The sequence below is a fragment of the Chiroxiphia lanceolata genome, chromosome 5 (genome assembly GCF_009829145.1).
Source record: "Chiroxiphia lanceolata isolate bChiLan1 chromosome 5, bChiLan1.pri, whole genome shotgun sequence".
Classification (NCBI taxonomy): domain Eukaryota; kingdom Metazoa; phylum Chordata; class Aves; order Passeriformes; family Pipridae; genus Chiroxiphia; species Chiroxiphia lanceolata.
In genome coordinates, this window is record NC_045641.1 from 31,273,068 (window position 1) to 31,281,517 (window position 8,450).

At 37.4% G+C, this 8,450-nt stretch overlaps 1 long non-coding RNA gene and 1 other non-coding gene across 2 annotated transcripts; both read left to right on the forward strand.

Annotated features, from left to right (window-relative positions):
* Positions 1 to 3,611: 3,611 nt before the first annotated feature.
* Positions 3,612 to 7,112, forward strand: LOC116787062. Its single transcript, XR_004357150.1, has 3 exons — positions 3,612 to 3,693; positions 5,309 to 5,551; positions 7,066 to 7,112. It is a non-coding gene; the product is annotated as an uncharacterized LOC116787062 (long non-coding RNA).
* Positions 7,113 to 7,356: 244 nt separating this feature from the next.
* Positions 7,357 to 7,518, forward strand: LOC116787783. Its single transcript, XR_004357449.1, has one exon. It is a non-coding gene; the product is annotated as a U1 spliceosomal RNA (small nuclear RNA).
* The last annotated feature ends 932 nt before the right edge of the window (positions 7,519 to 8,450 follow it).

Here is an 8,450-nt window from a genome sequence, read left to right on the forward strand (position 1 = left end):
AAATAAATAGTTGAAGCTGCATGTGCGCTTACCCTTTCTGTCTTTAGTTCAGCATATGAGAAAGTAGAGATCTACAAGGAAACATTTTAAAATGTTTTGCCTGCTCATCAACCTTGTAATTAGCTGCAAAAATAATGCACACTTACACATAGCTCCTTTGTTTAGGCATGGCAAGGCAGGATTCCTGAGACCAAACTCAGATTTTTGCAAGGGCTCTTTATGAGTGCTTGCTTCTTTAATGCAAGTAAAGTTACAAAATACCACACCTTCTATGTACTACATGGTTTCTAAAGTATAGCCCTACATTTCCTTTGAAAGAAGTAAGGCATGGAAAAATTACATTAAAAAATGTTGTGTCAATGAAGTAATTTTCCCTTAAGATATAAATGATTCAGAGGCTGATTCTTGCTGCTGTGTTACTCTGTGAGCAACAATATCGCCTGATATAAAGCAATGTTTTGCTTTATACTGATATTGCTCTTGACTGAGTGACACTGCATTGTATTAGAATAATAAAAACAGAATCAATCAATTGTATCTCAAACATTAGAATAATTAATAAGTGATTTTTGGCATAAAAAATATCCGGTTCTGGCACAGTCACAATTTGAATGAATTGACCTGGATTTAACTAAAGGTTTTCTCAATACAAGGCTTGTCTGAAAAAGAGCAAATGTAGTTACCAAATCAGAGACATATGACCACAACTGAAACATATTTGATGGAAAAAGGAAATTGAGAAATCCAAGACAATAAGATAAGGCAGTGGTCTCTCCATGGTTTATTAAAGTTTGGAAATGTGTAACCTTTAAGAGACTAACTAGCCCCATAATTTTGCAACTCTCATTCAGAGCTGCTATTTTGCATTTCAAGCAATATTGTTACTTGAGATGAAAAGTTGAAACTTAAATGGATGATTTCCTTTTTTTTACACTTTCTGATGTGTAAACAAAAGCTCAGACTTTTAAAAATTATGATTATTATTATTATTATTATTATTGTTTCAACTTTTATCCCAAAATCCATATACTGTTTGATCTAGGACATTCTTGTCTACTTGTTCTTGAGTAACAGGTGCTGTTGACTGACTGAAAAGCATCAGTTAGTAGTGATTGAAGAGTTAGGTATGGATTTGTTAGCCAGTATGAGACTAGCCTACCTATATATAATGTCTACTAATGAGGTGGAGGGACTGACTTACCCAGGCTTTTGTCACCTGCCTGACACTTTTTTCCAACTGGAAATATTTGTCCCCTGATCTATCTCCAGCCTCCAGCAAAATTGAATGTCTGGTTACTCATTAACTTTATTCTGTCAAAATGATGTGAGTGGCTTTAAATACTTCATAGTGGGGGATCAAAAAAAACCAAACCCAACAAAAAACCTGGATCAAATTTGACAGAACTAGGCTAGAGCAGACTATGTGTGCAGTGGTGCCAGGAGATGGGAAGGTGCAGCTGTCTCACATGGGATGGGTGGTGAGGCCTGAAAAAGCAGCTTGAGGACGTCTGAATGGGTAACTACAGACACTGATGAGCCACAGACAGAGAATTTTGTCCGACTGGGCTTCCTTCAAATCTAGCCTTGCCTTCAGTGTACTTTTCAGTTAAGAAAAATGTGTGAGGTGACAGCACCATCAGTGAAATAGTTACATCAGAACATCTAAAGGAATAAACATGCCCAAGAAAGGGAGAACTTTTTGGCTGTAGTTTGTAGACTTGGTGGGGAGAGAGAGGAGGGAGATGAGTTTGTAATCTGTTTAATGCGTTTGATTAACTTGCCTTTGGAAGATGCAACTGATGCTATAACTTGGTGCCTTCTCCCATTCACTGAAGGCATTTGGAGTTTGCATCTCCACACAGCTGCTCCCCAGCCACAGGAGGGTATTTCTCAGGATGCTAGTCTGTGTTATGAAGATGATGCCAGTTCAAGGAGTCCTACCTTCTTACATGTGCCTCTTCTGCTCATCTCTCATTCCTGCCCCTATACCACAATGTGTCAGCCTCTTCAGAGTTTCTCATGACCTAGATCCTTTCAGCAATTCACCTTCTCACAGAGCCCCCCCCCCCAATAGTTCCATGAGTATTGCTGGGGGGGGGGGCAGCAAACTGGTGTGGTGAAAGAAGAGAAACCTAGGTTTTAAAACTGGTTTTGCTGCTGAAGCCAGTGGCAAATGACAAACATTCAGGCAATGATGTATAAAATTATTCTAGAATAAATATGTTAAAATGTTCTAGAAATTATTTGGAAGACTGAAGGAGACTGGACACTTTTTCCCTCAACTTTTCAAAGAAGAGTGGTCTGAAAATATACACATTTATTATGCTTTTCACCATGACAAAACAAGAGCATCTGAATTTTGTCTTTGACTTTAAGATCCATTGCAGTATGATATATTAAATCTGATTACTGTAGCCACTTGCATTGAATGAACATTTTAGCATCTATAGAAAATTGCTCTTAAAAACCAGCTGTTTTGACTCTGGCCAAGAGTGTGAAAGCCATTACAACTTTGTTCATTGATGAACTTTGAACTTTGTTCAAAGATGTATGTCATTTCGGTTAAAGTTTTAAAACTTGTGTAATCTGGGCAACAGTGAGTTCTTTTGTACTGTTTCTGCCTGTATTTGTGAAGCTCCTGCTGCAAAGAATCCTATTCATTTGAAAGTGAGAACATTTGAGAACACCTCTAACATGAGCAACAATCATAGTTCAACTGGCCAAGCACTGATTTACAGTATTTTGTGTAGGAAGATTACTAACGGGCAGGATTCCAAAATACTTCAACAACCTTAAAAATGTTTCCAAGAAAATGTTACTGATTTTAATATTGACTACGCAATACATAGGAAACATGAATGCTAGAGGTCAAGAGATCAGCAAAGACTTCTCAGCAACACCGATTTAACACAGGAAGCAATGGGGAAAGTCTAAAGTTAAACTGTTCAGCTAAGGACAGAACGGAAACTGAGGCAAGAAAAAGAAAACATAAGGTCATAAACATGATGACATCTCTGTACTAGGAAGATGACTCACAATACTAGGTTGTAAAACCTAGGTACAAAAAGTTCGTATAGATTCTAAAAAGTAAGGTAGAGTTGGTAATCATGTCATGTTTTTACCACAGATAAATCTATTTCCCCTTTCAATTAAAAGGTCAGGGGGATCAAATACAATCAGATAAAGCACATGGTAAATCACATACTCAAAATACTCTCTTTAATTAGTTATGAAATATAATAATGTTTCAATGAATTCTTCTCAGGTTAGGTAGAGAAGGGATTTTCTTCAAGGTATTTAGACACACAGGAAAAAAATTGCAGAGTTTTAAGTGAAAAGAAAAACATAATGTTCTGACTTGCTTACATCTAAAACACATCAACTAATTAAAACAGCTGAGGAAAGTGTGATGATCATCTCTGTACTTTCGAATGAGGAGAAATTCAAATGCTTGAGAAGTTGAGTTTTCTGGCTTTGCCTCAGGAAAGCTCTCAAGCATGTTCTTATCTTTAAGCACAGATGTTCCCATGGAAATTACTGCTAGTGCCTCAGCAACTTGCAAGATCAAGTTCTTGAAATGTTTTATGTTTTTTTTTCTTTCATTACCTTGCATATATTTTGCAGGTTCTACTACAGCAAAGCAGCAAGCTGCTACATGTCTCTTGTAACTGTGGGAACAGAGGAATTTACAATGTAAGCGTTTTGTTTTATATTTTGTGAAATTTGTACTCTTACATCAAGCCTTTGCTGTAGATTAATTGTAGCACAGAAATGCTGCAAAACTAATAGACATTCAATGGAGAGGGATGGGAGATATTGCTTCTTTGCTGTCAAAAGCCATTTACTTGTGGGATAGTTTATGGAGCAAGAGCAATTTATCATGAGTTTTATTACATTGCATGTGAGGTTGGGTAATGAGTTAACAAAACTGCATTGTTTGCTAACAGGAGTCATAGCATTTTGTAAAGGAGAGGAACCTCTTATGAAGTAATACAAAAATATTCTGGCTGTCATATGTGTAAAGGAAATAATCTGCATTCATTTCTTAATAATAAAGGGGTTTGAGGTTGTGCAAGTACACCAATGCAAGATGGTCTTTAACTATTTAAGAGACAGATTACTCAATAATGACTTCTTTCCTAGTTCTTCCTGTTTTGTTCATAGTACTTTTACCATTTTTTTGCACTTACAGCCTACTCTTTGCTTCTAGAGAAAAAGAAAGTACTTTTATATGTAGATGGTTTACTGCTGGCAATATATAAAACTGTGCTTTCCTTACATTTTAATGGAACCTCTACCCTTATTTTGTGTTCAGTTAATATTTTGTGAAGCAAAATAACATTCTCTTCTCCTCCATTGTTTCTGTTGATTCTGTGTCTTGGGATTTTGACAGGAAGAGAGGCTCCAATTTAAAGTCAGAGTTAGCAACTAAGGGCTTCAAGAATACAGACTAAGCAATTATCACAGAAGTGGCCAGAACAGCTAGTTTGAACGTGGGTCCAAGATTTTCCAAAATTTTCCTTTAAGCAGTTGTTCTGGTTACAGCTGACTCTAATAATCACAGTTAATACTCATTTTATTCACAATGTCCTGTTTGCAACATCTAGACAGGCATTTAGAATCCTGATTTCTGCCAAGGACTTCCAGGCAACACAGTAATAGGCAAATGCTAACACTGCTGTCAGTAACAGAAAGATTACCACTATAATTTAAAAGACTGTAAGTGGAAAATAGATTGACCTCTATTGTCAGACTTTTCCTTAAAAATGAAACAAAAAGGTAAATTCAGATCCAAAATCTAGTTACTTGGTTTCTTGACATAGTTTTGATACAACAAATATTTCTAAATGTGTGAAATAAAGTATGCCCCAAATCTGTGCAAGCCTCACTTTTCTATTTTTTTAACCTGGATATTTAAGCTAGGGCAGAATAGCCAGCACTGTGACCCTTCTGATCCTATGCTGGTCAGGTAAGGCATGAGGCTCTGCACTGGGACACAAGAAAAGATTTTTAGTTTACACTCTGGAGAAGCAGTTGCAGTCTTTCAAAATGTGGAAATTTTGAAACACTGCAGCCTATGAACTACTCTACATTTTCTGACACAAGAAAGAATGAATAAAGCGCATCCTCTGTACATACCAGGCTCAGGTAAAAGAGCACTTGCTGGTATGAGAATGCACCTTCTGTTTACTCTCCGTGTAAAAAATGCGACTTGTGAAACTTATGCCTCTGATAGCACATTATTTACTATTCTTTGGAAGTTACTTTGCTTTATAAATGTTTCAAGGTTTTGTTTTTTTTATTTCAGCTTGGAAGATGCTGTTGGACTTTGAATTACCTGTCTCTAGGGAAGGAAGCCAGTTAAAAAACAGTGGCTCTTGATTCATCTTTCTCACAAATATTATGATGTTACTCCAGGGTCCTAGGATGAATAATGTCAAATAAACCTCCAAGATTTTAAGATAAGATTTGAGGTGTGTGCCATACCTGATGATGTGCATGATGACATGCCACGTAATAGAAGCTGGGTTTAAAGTTTCTTCTGTTACTGGTAGTCAGTGGCCCTGGAGGCTGGGTTGTTGCTTCAGAGTAGCCGAATGAGCCATTATTTCAACTCTGTCTCCTATAAAGAGAATGCTCAATATTTGTGATGAGTATTTTACCGAGATGTACTTGTGTAGATTATTAGATTTCTCTTTTCTTAAAGAAATCCCTTTCAGCTATTTGCAGCTATCTCAAATTTGTTAAAAAATTTTCTGATCTCTCGGTTCTTCCATCTATTGAATTATGTATTTAGTTAAAATTAGGTTCTTAGTCTCATTGGTTCTGTCATCATTTCACATATTGGCATATTCATGATAACTGAATGCAAATGGAAGCATGAAGACACCCAAACAAATTTAAATTTTTATTTGAGTGAATACTGTTTGAAGGTTTGGCCTGGTATTGTTCAAAATGCAGTGCTTCTGATTCAGAAATTATAAACTCACAAGAGAGAGTGCTAGAAATAATCCCTGGATGTCTTGTTCTTATTAGATATAGGCTAAATAATTCTGACAGATTTCAAACCTACTGAAATATTATTCATTAAAATGTTGATGTTGATTTCAGCATTACTGGGAGCACATCTTACTTATACCTTTAAAGGTGACTATGAAAGAGGGGGAAGACAAGTATATATGGTGAAAAACAGGGTGAGAAAAGAAACAGAGAGTTGATTGTGTGAAAGAGAAAGAGACACCCTGGGAAAGCAGCAGAGAAAAGGGAAAGAAAAAGATCCTAATTTTTGTAAGTATGTCTCTCTAGGACTGAGACGTGCCAAACCTTGGACTTGGAGGCTGTTCTGTCCTTAATACATTGCACATGATTGTCTGAGCTAGAAAAACATTTTTTGTGGTTTTTAAAAAATTGAATTATACTTATATGAAATAAAACAAACTATGAGTTTAAATGATAGAGTAGAAAGAGACAAAATTCATTTTGCAATCCCTCAGAGAATTTAAAAATCCCTTATGTTCACAAAACCTCAAAATTCATAAGGTTTCTGTATTCCCAGAGTAGGATGCACAAAGGAGTTACTTCCATCTACTTTAATGAAGTTTTCATCAGACTCTTTCTGTTCCGCTAACTGATTCTCCTCTCAAGACATCTTTGTATTAAGGGCGAGATTCAAAATATCCCACTGACACTTCCTGTGCAATCTAGATAGAAGTTTGCTAAGGAGAGAGATTATAAAACCTTGGTAACTTTCAAAGCTAAAAGACCATAGGCAGTTGAGTATGACTATGAATGTTTATTTCAGCACCTATGCCTTGCTCCAGGTAGGCTTATTTGCCTTTTAGGATCTGCATCTTCATCCATTGGAAGTATTCAATGTGTCTAAACCACAGAGATGGTCCTTAATGTATTCCTTAAAAAAAATTATCTCCTGTTGGCTGCCTGTAGGTAATTTCCCACTTAACGGGGGGTTTTGGCTTGTTCCTCAGGAATGCCATTCCCCATCCAATATGATGTCTAGGCTCTCATCTTAGTGTTTTTAAGAGACTAACAGGGTCCATTTTTCAGACATGGACTGCCTACTGAGCAATGTGGAGCTGGGTCTATGTGTTAGCTCCAAATGGAAGCAAACGCTTGTGGCATTCAAACCTGCAAAGCCCATGTATCTTCTAGGTAAGTAATGCCTACCAAGTGGGTGCCAAAGCAGGTGTGTGTGTGGAGTTAGTGAAACAAGTTGATATGAATAGTCAGTATCAGTAGACTCTGATAATCAACAGAGATACCAGGGGGCTGGGTGAATATAAGAATGGCTGTGCTAGGTCAAAACAAGGATTCACCCAGCCCAACAGGCTGTCTGTGATACCTATCTGACAAGGAGGCATTCTGATCATGAAGGTGTTTTTTTGAGAGTGAGCCTCATCACTAGCACTTCAGGTAGACTGATTTCTGCAACTTCCCCAGATCCAGGGAACTTGACAATAAAATTTGTGATGTGGGAAACTGTTTTTGTTCTTTTTCCTGAATTAAAGCATATTGCTACCTCCAAACTACCAGTAATCTTAAGTGGATGCCCAGGGAAAAAAAATAGGAAAAGGTGATCTGGTTGCTGCTTAAGCCCGTATCAACTTCTGTCATCTTTGATGTTGCTGCAGGGATTTCCACCCACTTAATGAGAGCTACACCTTTTAGTTCAGTTTCAATTTTTTTCTTGGAGCTTCATTTGATAGTGCTCACTTTTGAATTGGTAGATGCAGTACAAAATTCATGCCAGACTACCCTCTCCATGACACTTTTAGTTTTACACACCTCTGCCACATCCCTCACTCATCTCTTTCCTTGACTGTATAGTCCTGAGTAATTTGATCATTTTCTTACATTGTTGCAGACTTCTAGTCATCTATCCTTGCTCTTTCACAATTTTTCTTTATTGTGAAGTGTGTTCTGAGCCACACTTCTTTATTCAGTTTTGGAGCTAACTCTAGATTTTAGGTTGAGTCTAGTCAGGAGTCTTCTTCCTTCACTATTAGTCTAAAAAATGTTGTGTAGTGACTCATTTTTCTAAGGACATATTTATATACAAGCGCGTGTGTGAGTATATGTGAATACTTGAGATCTGCTTCACCTGCTCTTCTACCATGGATGACACAAAGCTGTTGACACATTATTGTATCTGCAGCAGGTTTGGGAACTCAGGTGTCCTGGCCAGTATATGACCCTGTGACTGGAGAGTCACACAGGCTCTTTCTCACACTCAAATTACAGGATCATCATTTATGCCATATACAGTACAACTGCTTCAGGGACACCCTTCCTGCAGGGACACCATCCTGCAGCATGGTCTTGCCTGCTACTTCAGGTCATCCCTGAGAGATGGCAGAGGTGAATTTGTACTTGCTTGGGATCTGGGAGCAGGTTTTTCTTATCTTCTGTGTTTGCTAAGCTGTTGTGTAACT